The sequence below is a fragment of the Aquarana catesbeiana genome, linkage group LG04 (assembly GCF_042186555.1).
Source record: "Aquarana catesbeiana isolate 2022-GZ linkage group LG04, ASM4218655v1, whole genome shotgun sequence".
Lineage (NCBI taxonomy): Eukaryota > Metazoa > Chordata > Amphibia > Anura > Ranidae > Aquarana > Aquarana catesbeiana.
In genome coordinates this window covers 25303055-25315542 of record NC_133327.1, presented here as the reverse complement: position 1 = coordinate 25315542, position 12488 = coordinate 25303055, and the positions used below count along the sequence as shown (strand labels likewise).

Below are 12488 nucleotides of genomic sequence, written 5' to 3'. Positions count from 1 at the left end.
TCTTTCCCAAATCAGAAGTTTTTTTTTTTTTTTTTTCTGAATAAATAAAGATAAATTGAAGATTGGCCACAATGATGTGAAAAAAAAGAGATGGGATAGATTTTGATTTTTAAAGTTGAAATAACGTCTCTTAAAATAAAATTCGCTGAAGTGGCACAAAAAAAAAAAAAAAAAATGCAACAAGATGGAATAGAGTATGTAAATAATATATGTATAATATTTATTTTACCAAACCCCGCCTAATTTAGGTTTAGTACCTAACCTTAATGTCTAAATACAGGTACTCTTTAAGCAAGTTGCAGAAGCTACACCTGATACAGCCACCATTAAATAGTGAACCATCACTAATCTATGCCTTCAATAATAAAGCCACATACCTGAAGAGTGATGGAACTTCAGTACCACAATGCTCCTAGATGTTTATCTTCTGAATCCCGGAGATTCCTTTTTCCTTCTGGCTGAATGTTGCTTGGAGTTATCTGCTATTTATATGAATTTCTGATGTTTATCTTCAAGATCAGATGGATGGTGAAGGTACATCCTGTTTTTCCAGAACAGTTTACTTTACTGGTTGTGTAACAATAAACTTTATTCATTAATATTTACCATGGTACTTGAGCAATAACATTTATTTATTTTGTGGATGTTCTCCTCAAATGCAAATAGTAATAAAAGAGGAAATATTTTTTTACAACAAATTTGTATCAAAACTAGTTGTGTGACTTTTCTCAAGAAAGTGATTTATAGATGAGATGATGTTTTTCAAATAAATTTCCATTTAAACGAGGTGTGTTACTTTTCTAAAGAAAACAGTATAGTTTATAGACCAGGAAAGTAATGGTCAGTGCCAAAAGGATACATGATACAAAGTAGATATTCATAAATTAGAGTCTTGGCCAAAACTCAATTATAGTTAGTCCTCAGTGATCAGATGTCCAAAAAGTCAACTACATTAAAGAAAGCCCCTCAGCTACTGGAGAAATATGCCCCCCAGGCAAATAATAACATACAAATAGGACCAACACTTCTATATTCTTCTGTTGTTGACCCTTGCAGTAATTTTAGACTCTCACCGGACTATATTATCCAACATGAGTAAGGGTCAAATAAAGCTCATATTCTAAAGCAAATGTGTGGTGTCTTCCAGGGGCGTTGCTAGGTGGCAAAAAGACCAGGGGCTTCAGCCCGAAGTCAGAGCCCGAACCCGGGGGGGGGGGGATGGGGCGGCAGGGTTGTATGGAGGGGGGTGCTACCTACCTGACATGCACTGACATAAACTGACCTACCTGGCTGACATACACTGACCTACCTGACACGTACTGACCTACCTGACGCACACTGACCTACCTGACATGCACAGACCTACCTGACACACACTGACCTACCTATCTGATATTCACTGACTCACACTGACCTACCTGACATGCACTGACCTACCTAACTGACATGCACTGACCTACCTGACATACACTGACCTACCTGATATACACTGACCTACCTATCTGACATACACTGACCTATCTGGCTGACATACACTGACCTACCTGACACGTACTAACCTACCTGACAGGCACTGACCTACCTATCTGTTATACACTGACCTATCCGACGCACACTGACCTACTTGACACGCACTGACCTACCTGACATACACTGACCTATCTGGCTGACATACACTGACCTATCTGGCTGACATACACTGACCTACCTGACATACACTGACCTACATGACATACACTGACCTACCTGACATACACTGACCTACCTATCTGACATTTATGTACACTGACCTATCCGACGCACACTGACCTACTTGACACGCACTGACCTACCTGACATACACTGACCTATCTGGCTGACATACACTGACCTACCTGACATACACTGACCTACATGACATACAATGCCCTACATGACACACACTGACCTACCTATCTGATATACACTGACATACACTGACTTACCTGACACACACTGACTTACCTGACATACATTGACCTACCTATCTGACCTACATATAAACTGAGCTACCTGACACACACTGACCTACCTGACATACACTGACCTACCTGACATACACTGATCTATCTGGCTGACATACACTGAACTACCTGACATACACTGACCTACATGTACACTGACCTACCTGACAAACACTGACCTACCTGACATACTCTGACCTACCTGACATACACTGACCTACCTGACACACACTGACCTAGCTGACATACACTGACCTACCTGACATGCACTGACCTACCTGACACACACTGACCTACCTATATGACATACACTGACCTACCTGACACACAATGACCTACCTGTCACGCACTGACCTACCTGACACACACTGACCTACTTAAGCTGATATACACTGACCCACACTGACCTACCAGACATGCACTGACCTACCTGACACACACTGAACTCATAGCTCCCAAATGTCCCTGATTTCGAAGGACTGTCCCTCTGCCCCTCATTCCCCCTCATTTGTCCCTCATTTTGGTCTGATCTATATATAGATGTATATAAAATCGACTTTTTATCTATAAAAAAGTGTTTTCCAGCACTAAACCTTTTATCTGATTTCTAAATTGCTGCATTTGTAAATTCCAAAAGCCAATATAAAGGAATAGTAGTGGTAAAAAAGCACTTGTGGGTTTAATCAATCTTGTTTTACTTTTGCTGATAGGTGTCCCTCATTTCCATCTCAAAAAGTTGGGAGGTATGTGACCTATCTGACACACACTGACCTACCTGACACGCACTGACTTACCTGACATGCACAGACCTACCTGACACACACTGACCTACCTATCTGAGATTCACTGACTCACACTGACCTACCTGACACGCACTGACCTACCTAACTGACATGCACTGACCTACCTGACATGCACTGACCTACCTGATATACACTGACCTACCTGGCATACACTGACCTACCTATCTGACACACACTGACCTACCTGACACACACTGACCTACCTGACACGCACTGACCTACCTGACACACACTGACCTACCTATCTCTTATACACTGACCCACACTGACCTACCTGACACTCACTTACCTACCTGACACACACTGACCTATCTAAGCTGACATACACTGACCTACCTGACACGCACTGACCTACCTGACACGCACTGACCTACTTGACACACACTGACCTACTTGACACACACTGACCTACCTGACACACACTGACCTACCTGACATGCACTGACCTACCTGACACACACTGACCTACCTATCTCATATACACTGACCCACACTGACCTACCCGACACGCACTTACCTACCTGACACACACTGACCTACCTAAGCTGACATACACTGACCTACCTGACACACACTGACCTACCTGACACACACTGACCTACCTAAGCTGACATACACTGACCTACCTGACATGCTCTGACCTACTTGACACACAGTGACCTACCTGACACACACTGAACTCATAGCTCCCAACTGTCCTTGATTTCGAGGGACTGTCCCTGATTTCGAGCAATGTCCCTCTGTCCCTCATTCCTTCTCATTTCCCACATCTTGGTCTGATCTATATAGGTGTTTTTAAATGCACTTTTTATCTATAAAAAAGTGTTTTCCAGCACTAAACCTTTCATCTGATTTCTGAATTGCTGCATTTGTAAATTCCAAAAGCCAATATAAAGGAATAGTAGTGGTAAAAAAGCACTTGTGGGCTTAATCAATCTTGTTTTTTTGTACAATTCCCCTTTAAGGGGGCGTGGCAGGGATTGTGTCCTATGCCTGCATACTATTGCTGATAGGTGTCCCTCATTCCCATCTCAAAAAGTTGGGAGGTATGTGACCTATCTGACACAGAGGCGTATCTAGGATATGGCAGCCATGGCAAGTGCCATGGGCACCATACGGGGGGGGGCGGCAAAAAAGCTGTCCCCCCCTGCACAAAAAATAAAGTCCCACCCGTCCTCGCACAGCCGCCTTCCCCTCTAATCTTGTCCCCGGCGCCACGACCGGCCTACTGGAGCGCAGCGCTGGCACAGCAAATGAACAAGTGAGGAGGTCAGGAGGGAAGCTAGCAACAGGCGCCCCCCATGGCGGCCAATGAGTTGGTCTGGCGACAGAGCGAGCGCCCGGGACGTCTACGTTGAGATACTGTAACTGGGGGAGGCCTAATGCTCCGCCTACCCTCCTCTGCGCAGCTGCTTCAGCTTCTCTCCTGGTGGGACTCTCGGGCCGGGTCTGTGTGATGTTCTGACACCCGAACATGGAGGCTGGAGACCAGGAGAAGAGAGAGACATCGGAGAGAAGAAAAACAATTGGAACCCCCCCAGGCAGCAGCAGGTACTAGTACTGTACAACACTTGTCACCACGATATTGATCATCATGTGCATGTGTACAGTGTACCAGTAACCAGCACCAACTGCAAAGCAAGCAATCTAGTACTCAAACAATTTGGATTAAATAAATATGCTTAGCCATAGATATCATAAAGTGTAAAAAAGTGATTTGTGTTAGTAGTACCTGCTGTTGCACAAATCACTTTATTACACTTTATTTATGATATCAATGGCTAAGCATATTTATTTAATCCATATTGAGCACTATATTTGATTGGCTACTTGCTTCTGCTTGGGCCTGGCATACACACACAATCGCACATGATGATGACATAGACCCCTTTCACACTGAGCTGCCCTGGGTGTCAGCGGGAAAGCGGCGCTATTGTAGCGCCGCTTTACCGTCGTTTTAGCAGCGCTATTCGGCCACAAGCGGGGCGATTTTAACCCCCCGCTAGCGGCCGAAAAGGGGGTAAATCCACCCGCAAAATGCCGCTGCAGCAGCGCTTTGCCGGCGGTATGGCGGTGCTGCCCCATTGTTTTCAATGGGCAGGAGCAGTGGAGGAGCGGTGATGTTACTGTATTTTTGGGTGCTGGTTAGGCCGCATTTATGGGTGCTGATGTTACTGTATTTTTGGGTGCTGGTGAGACCGCATTTATGGGTGCTGATGTTACTGCATTTATGGGTGTGATGTTACTGCATTTATGGGTGCTGTTACTGTATTTTTGGGTGCTGGTGAGGCCGCATTTATGGGTGCTGTTGTTACTGTATTTTTGGGTGCTGGTAAGGCCGCATTTATGGGTTGTGATGTAACTGTATTTTTGGGTGCTGGTTAGGCCGCATTTATGGGTGCTGATGTTACTGTATTTTTGGGTGCTGATGTTACTGCATTTATGGGTACTGATGTTACTGTATTTATGGGTGCTGATGTTACTGCATTTGTGGGTGCTGATGTTACTGCATTTGTGGGTGCTGATGTTACTGCATTTGTGGGTGATGATGTTACTGCATTTATGGGTGCTGATGTTACTGCATTTATGGGTGCTGGTGAGACCGCATTTATGGGTGCTGATGTTACTGCATTTTTGGGTGCTGGTGAGGCCGCATTTATGGGTGCTGATGTTACTGCATTTATGGGTGCTGATGTTACTGCATTTATGGGTACTGATGTTACTGTATTTATGGGTGCTGATGTTACTGTATTTATGGGTGCTGATGTACTGCATTTGTGGGTGCTGATGTTACTGCATTTGTGGGTGCTGATGTTACTGCATTTATGGATGCTGATGTTACTGCATTTATGGGTGCTGATGTTAATGCATTTATGGGTACTGATGTTACTGCATTTATGGGTGCTGATGTTACTGAATTTATGGGTGCTGATATTACTGCATTTATGGGTACTGATGTTACTGTATTTATGGGTGCTGATGTTACTGAATTTATGGGTGCTGATATTACTGCATTTATGGGTACTGATGTTAATGCATTTATGGGTACTGATGTTACTGCATTTATGGGTGCTGATATTACTGCATTTATGGGTACTGATGTTACTGTATTTATGGGTGCTGGTGTTACTGCATTTGTGGGTGCTGATGTTACTGTATTCATGGGTGCTGATGTAAGTGCATTTTTGGGTGCTGGTGTGGCCGCATTTATGGGCAGAGTCAGGGGTGGAGGGGGGGGGGACAAAATGAGGTTTCACCTGGGGTGTCAAAAATCCTCTGTCCTTGTCGCACTGCGTCCCTCTCTGTCTGTCTCCAGTGTCCCTTGATTGTGTGTTAGTGTGTGTCATTGTTTTTGTATGAGTTACTGTGTGCACCAATGTATTTTAATGAGTGTGAGTGTGCCAGTGGGTTGGCATCATCAGTGATTTTTGTATCAGTGTGTGCCCGCGGGCTATTGTGTGTGTGCCAGTCAGCATGTGTATTTGAGTGTATGGGTCATTGTCAGTGAAAGTGTATGTCTTTGAGTATATTAATTATATGTGTGTATGTGTGTGTGTGTGTATATATATATATATATATATATATGTATATATATATATATGTGTGTTCTTCTTTAAAATAACTAATTAAAAAATTGGAGAGCCCAGCGACAAAATTGGAGAGCATCAGCCTGACAGCCCACTTCTATCAATCTTCAGGTGTATGGCAAAACCATGAAACCTTTCTTGATGAAGAAGAAGGAAAGTGGCGCTGAAGGACGGAAGAGACGAAAGTTGGAGGCAGAGGAAGCCAAGAAGTCAAGCAAGTTCTTCATGACCTTCTTTGAAAAGCCTGGAACAAGTTGTTTGACACCTTCCATGGAGTTCCCTGCACCTGCTACAAGTTTATTAGAATCTGAAGGTAGATCAAGTACAAATGCATCACAAGCCGAGGAGGAAGTCAAGTCAGATAAATCTGAGTATGAAGAGATTAGAAGTGAGGAGGGCAGAGAGAACTTGAACATGACAAAAGGGGAAGACGATGGTGGCGGCGATGCTGTGTTTATTGATGAGATTGAACCCGATGATGCTGAATCTGGTGAATTGGATGGTGTTGAAGAGCCTCAAACTCAAACTGTCTTACCAGAAGTTATTGAACAGCATGACATTGGACTTCTGAAGTTCGACAAGAAATCTGGAAAAGCAATTCTGCCTGACGCATTGAGAACAAAAATAATAAAGCTGGGTTCAAAGTATTTCCAGAACAGTGAGGGGCCTTTCCTACCAACAAATAACCGCTTTTGGCTGGTCTATTCCCCTTTTAAAAAGTCTACATTTTGTATCTGTTGTCTTCTCTATTCCCGGTCAGACCATCAATCCTCATTGGAGCAGGAAAGTGGATTCCTCCAATGGAAAGCACCTGAAAGGATTAGTGTTCATGAAAATGCTAAGAACCATCGGGAGTGCTTTACACAGTGGAAAGAAATGGAAAGAAATTTAGCTGAAAACAGAGGAGTTATTGACGTTGAACTTCAGTCACAGATTGAGAAGGAAAAGCAGAAGTGGCGTGATATCTTGAGGAGAATCCTTCATTGCATAAAATTCCTCGCGACTCAGAACCTGGCTTTGCGAGGACATAGGGAGTCACTTCAGCTGGATGATGACTCCAATATGGGAAATTTCCTTGGCCTACTGAAACTACTGGCCATCTTTGACCCTGTCATGAAAGAACAACTCAGTCATGTGGAAAGTCATCCTGGATCCACGTCTTATCTTTCACCAGGTGTTCAGAATGAATTCATTCACATGATGGCATCTACTGTTCACCAGAATTTACTGAGAAGCATTCGTAAGGCCAAGTACTATGGTCTTATGTTTGACTCAACTCCTGATCAGGCACACCGTGAGCAGATGTCAGAAGTAGTGAGGTACATGGAAGTTGATTTTGAGAGGAAAACGGTCCGTGTTAGAGAGTCCTTCCTTGGATTTATAAAGATAAGCCAGAAGGATGCTGAGAGCTTGGTTGAAGACATCTTGAAACAAGATTGTCGGTCACAGTGCTATGACAACGCTGCTGTGATGGCTGGACACAAAAGTGGTGTTCATCAAAGAATAAGTGAAAAAAACAACCTGGCAGTGTTTGTGAATTGCAACAATCACTCTCTCAACTTGGTGGGTGTACATGCAGCCAAGCAGGATACAGTGATGGTCAAGTTTTTTGGCACCATCAAAGCTCTCTGTTTTTCTCTCGTTCAACACAGCACTGGGAAAAACTCAAAAACGCTGTGCCTATGGTTCTTAAGTCAGAGTCCGAAACAAGGTGGAGTGCAAGGACAGAAGCAGTGAAGCCCATCAACAACTACTTTGAGCAGATAGTTCAAGTTCTTCAGGACATGACAGACAATGAAAATGAGACCAGTGAGACAAGAAGTGATGCAAGACAGCTGTATAACCACATGTTGAGTTACGATTTTCTGAATTTGGTAGAATTTTGGAACAAAGTGCTCATTCGCATTGACCGTATTCAAAAGAGGCTGCAGGATCCTAGCATGAACTTCCACGATGCTGCCCTGGATTTGAAAGCCCTCCGAGATCATTTTGATGATGACAGAGAAGTGTTAGTCAGTGAGTCACTTGAAGAAGGATTCAGTCTCTGTCAAGACTGGAATATTGAAGTTGAAAGACATCAGAGACGAAGGAAATGAATGCCTGGTGAGAACTCAAGAGATGCTGGGTTATCAGCCAAGGAGGAGATGGAAAGAGTCATGAAGGGTACACTCGACCGTCTTCACAGAGAAATGGATGAAAGGTTCACCCGTTTGCATGACACTGACGCCAAGTTTGGGTTCCTTCTCGAGGGACTGTGTTACGGCGCCTACAATAATGACCTAAAAAAGAAGTGTGAACATTTGGGCAAATTCTACAGCTCTGATATTGATGCACAGCAGCTATATGAAGAAATTTTGGATTGCAGAATGTTGCTATTAAGTCGGGCCAACATGAAAATATCAAGACCTAAAGAGCTTCTCGAATTTATTGTTCAATATGGAGATGAGAGTGTCTTCCCTAATCTTCGCATTGCTGTTCAGATAATGCTAACTATTGCAATTTCCATCGCCAGCTGTGAGAGATCATTTAGCAAGTTAAAACTAATACTTTCGTATTTGAGAGCCTCCATGAGTCAAGACAGACTCTGTGATCTTGCTCTGCTGAGTGTAGAAAGAGAAGAAACAGAAAAAACTGACTTTGAGCACATCATAGACCAGTTTGCATTAGTGAAAGCAAGGAAGGTGCAGTTGTAATTTGTATGTAGTGCCAATCCATAATGTGTTAATTGGAAGATTAAAAAGTTTGACTTGTAGTTTTGTTAGCTGTTTTTTTTGTTAAGGTTATCTGAAAGATAGGTTTCAAATGTTTTGACAGGGGCGCAGTTTCAGTTCTAGAATCTACAATTTTCACTAGACACGCCTCTGATCTGACACACACTGACCTACCTGGCTGACACACACTGACCTACCTGACCCACACTGACCTACCTGACACGCACTGACTTACCTGATATGCACAGACATACCTGACACACACTGACCTAGCTATCTGATATACACTAACTCACACTGACCTACCTGACATACACTGACCTACCTGACACACACTGACCTACCTGACACGCACTGACCTACCTGACACGCACTGACCTACCTGACACACACTGGCTGATGGCCATTCTTATTGGTTTGACCCTCTCGACAATAGGTCCTGGTGTGTCGATCTTCAGAACAGCGCATCTGCTCCCTTGTCAAAGCCTTTTATGAATGCTCGTTTGTGAGTATGCATCTTGCTGTTTTAATGCTTTAATAAAGCTTTACCAGTGGTAATGCACTAGGTCGGTGCTCCCTCCTTCTTTTCTTGTCTACTTAGCTGACATACGCTGACCTACATGACATACACTGACCTACCTGACATGCACTGACCTACCCGACATGCACTGACCTACCTGACATGCAATCACCTACCTGACACGCACTGACCTACCTATCTGACATACACTGACCCACACTGACCTACCTGACATGCACTGACCTACCTGCTCTTGCCCCCTTAAAGCCTAAGTTTATTTAAAATTAGCCAAGGGACAGTCAAATGAAGCCACTGTGCCATTAATTGCAGTCACTGTGCCCCTTCAAATGCAGCCACTGTGCCAGTCAACCACTGTGCCCCATCAAATGCAGCCACTGTGCCCTATCAAATATAGCCACTGTGCCCCATCAAATACAGCCACTGTGCCCATGAAAAGCAAAAAAATCAGAGAGAGAGAGAGGGACTTACTTTACTTACTCCGAGTCTGGACTGTCACAATGTCTTATAGATGAAGCGACTCCTCTGCCGCAGGTCCTGGTGCACTCTTCCCAAACTGACCACTGTCCCCAGTCTCTATCATTGCTTTTTGGCCAGGTGTCAAGATAACACCACTGAAAAGCAATCCAGAGACACATTAAGTTCAGGATTATGTAAATCTTGCACATGCGCTGAGACAGAAGTTACAGTGTTCGAGAACCTATCCCATCTTGAGCCCAGAGTGTACATTGTTTAGTGCACACCATTGCCCTTCATACATGTTTGGTATATCAAGATTTTGGAGGGGTTTAGTCTGTATATATACACCTTAATGCCCATCCCCTTTTATAGGGCACATGGTGTATAGGGATGTACAATGTAAAACATGGTTTCATTTCCCCACCCAGGGAAAATACAACTGGGTGCAATGCTCTGCAGGCTCCGTGGAAATAAATAATAATAAATGCCCCATCAAATGCAGCCACTGTGCCCCATCAAATGCAGCCACTGTGCCCATCAAATGCAGCCACTGTGCCCTATCAAATGCAACAACTGTGCCTCATCAAATACTGCCACTGTGCCATCAATTGCAGTCACTGTGCCCCATCAAATGAAGCCACTGTGCCCCGTCAAATGAAGCCACTGTGCCCCGTCAAATGCAGCCACTGTGCCCCATCAAATGCAGCCACTGTGCCCCATCAAATGTAGCCACTGTGCCCCATCAAATGCAGCCACTGTGCCCCATCAATTGCAGCCACTGTGCCCCCAATTGCAGCCACTGTGCCTCATCAAATGAAGCCGCTGTGCCCATCAATTGCAGCCACTGTGCCCCGTCGAATGCAACCACTGTGACTCATCAAATACAGCCACTGTGTCTGTCAATTGCAGCCACTGTGCCCCATCAAATGAAGACATTGTGCCCATCAATTGCAGCCACTGTTCCCCACCAAATGAAGCCACTGTGCCAGTCAATTGTAGCCACTGTGCCCCGTCAAATTAAGCCACTGTGCCCTGTCAATTGCAGCCACTGTGCCCCGTCAATTGCAGCCACAGTACCCCATCAATTGCAGCCACTGTGCCCTGTCAAATGAAGCCACTGTGCCAGTCAATAGCAGCCACTGTGCCAGTCAATTGCAGCCACTGTGCCAGTCAATTGCAGCCACTGTTCCCCTGCCAAATGAAGCCACTGTGCCAGTCAATTGCAGCCACTGTGCCCATAAATTGCAGCCACTGTGCCCGTCAAGTGAAGCCACTCTGCCAGTCAATTGCAGCCACTGTACCCCTTCAATTGCAGCCACTGTGCCCCGTCAAATGAAGCCACTGTGCCAGTCAATTGCAGCCACTGTGCCCATAAACTGCAGCCACTGTGCCCGTCAAGTGAAGCCACTCTGCCAGTCAATTGCAGCCACTGTGCCCCGTCAATTGCAGCCACTGTGACCATCAAATGAAGCCACATTGCCCGTCAATTGCAGCCAATGTGCCCCATCAATTGCAGCCACTGTGCCCCATAAAATGAAGCCACTGTGCCAGTCAATTGCATCCACTGTGCCAGTCAATTGCAGCCACTGTACCCCACCAAATGAAGCCACTATGCCAGTCAATTGCAGCCACTGTGCCAGTCAATTGCAGCCATGTGCCCCGCCAAATAAAGCCACTGTGCCAGTCAATTGCAGCCACTGTGTCAGTCAATTGCAGCCATTGAACTCCCCTCTATGTTATCCTATGTGTCCATGCACACATGAACATTTTTGGATGTTTATCAGCAATGGAGTTTATGGGCTGTTTTCTGAACACCATAAAATTGCGTTCAGGAGTCATTTTTCTGAACAAGTAAAAAGGTGCAATGTGCAGATACCTCAGAGCGTAGTACCCAATAGTCCAGGGGCATGGATGTATGTACATATATGTACACTAGTAGTGTAAAATCGCTATGTCAGTCAGAGCAGCCACCAAGAAACCAAAAGCGAGTTCCAATAGCTGAGAAAAAACAAGGAATAGGGGCACCTCTGAGAAAATATCATAAAACAATTTATTACAATCATAATATCCACTCACATGAAAGAAAGAGGAGTCGTATACAGGAGCATGATCAGGGCTGAGGAGATGATGATGTAGGACTGTAGCCAGCAGCATTTGCACTGTAGCTGATACACAATCAGGTCCAGGCAGGCAGGGGTGCAGATGGCTGAGTACAAACACAGTCTGATGTGATTCAGTGTTCCTGGCAGGTAGTAACTGCAGTCCGGTGGGTGGAGAGGGGGAGATCAGTCAGATACTGACAAGGGTGTCCATGGGAGGAGAGGGGAAGGACGTCCGGGCGGATGGCTGAGCTGCGCTGTATCTCCAGCGGGAGTATGGGGAGTATGGAAAAAAGCACAAGATTAAGT

The 12488-nt window shown here is 44.8% G+C and overlaps 1 long non-coding RNA gene across 1 annotated transcript in view; it reads right to left on the bottom strand.

Moving 5' to 3' along the window:
* Window positions 1-12171, bottom strand: part of LOC141139108 (uncharacterized) — a 65462-nt gene extending 53291 nt beyond the window's left edge. The window contains exons 1-2 of the long non-coding RNA XR_012243715.1: window positions 12157-12171; window positions 378-541 (exon numbers count right to left, since the gene is read on the bottom strand). This is a non-coding gene — a long non-coding RNA (uncharacterized lncRNA). The remainder of the gene's footprint in view (window positions 1-377; window positions 542-12156) is intronic.
* Window positions 12172-12488: the final 317 nt, after the last annotated feature.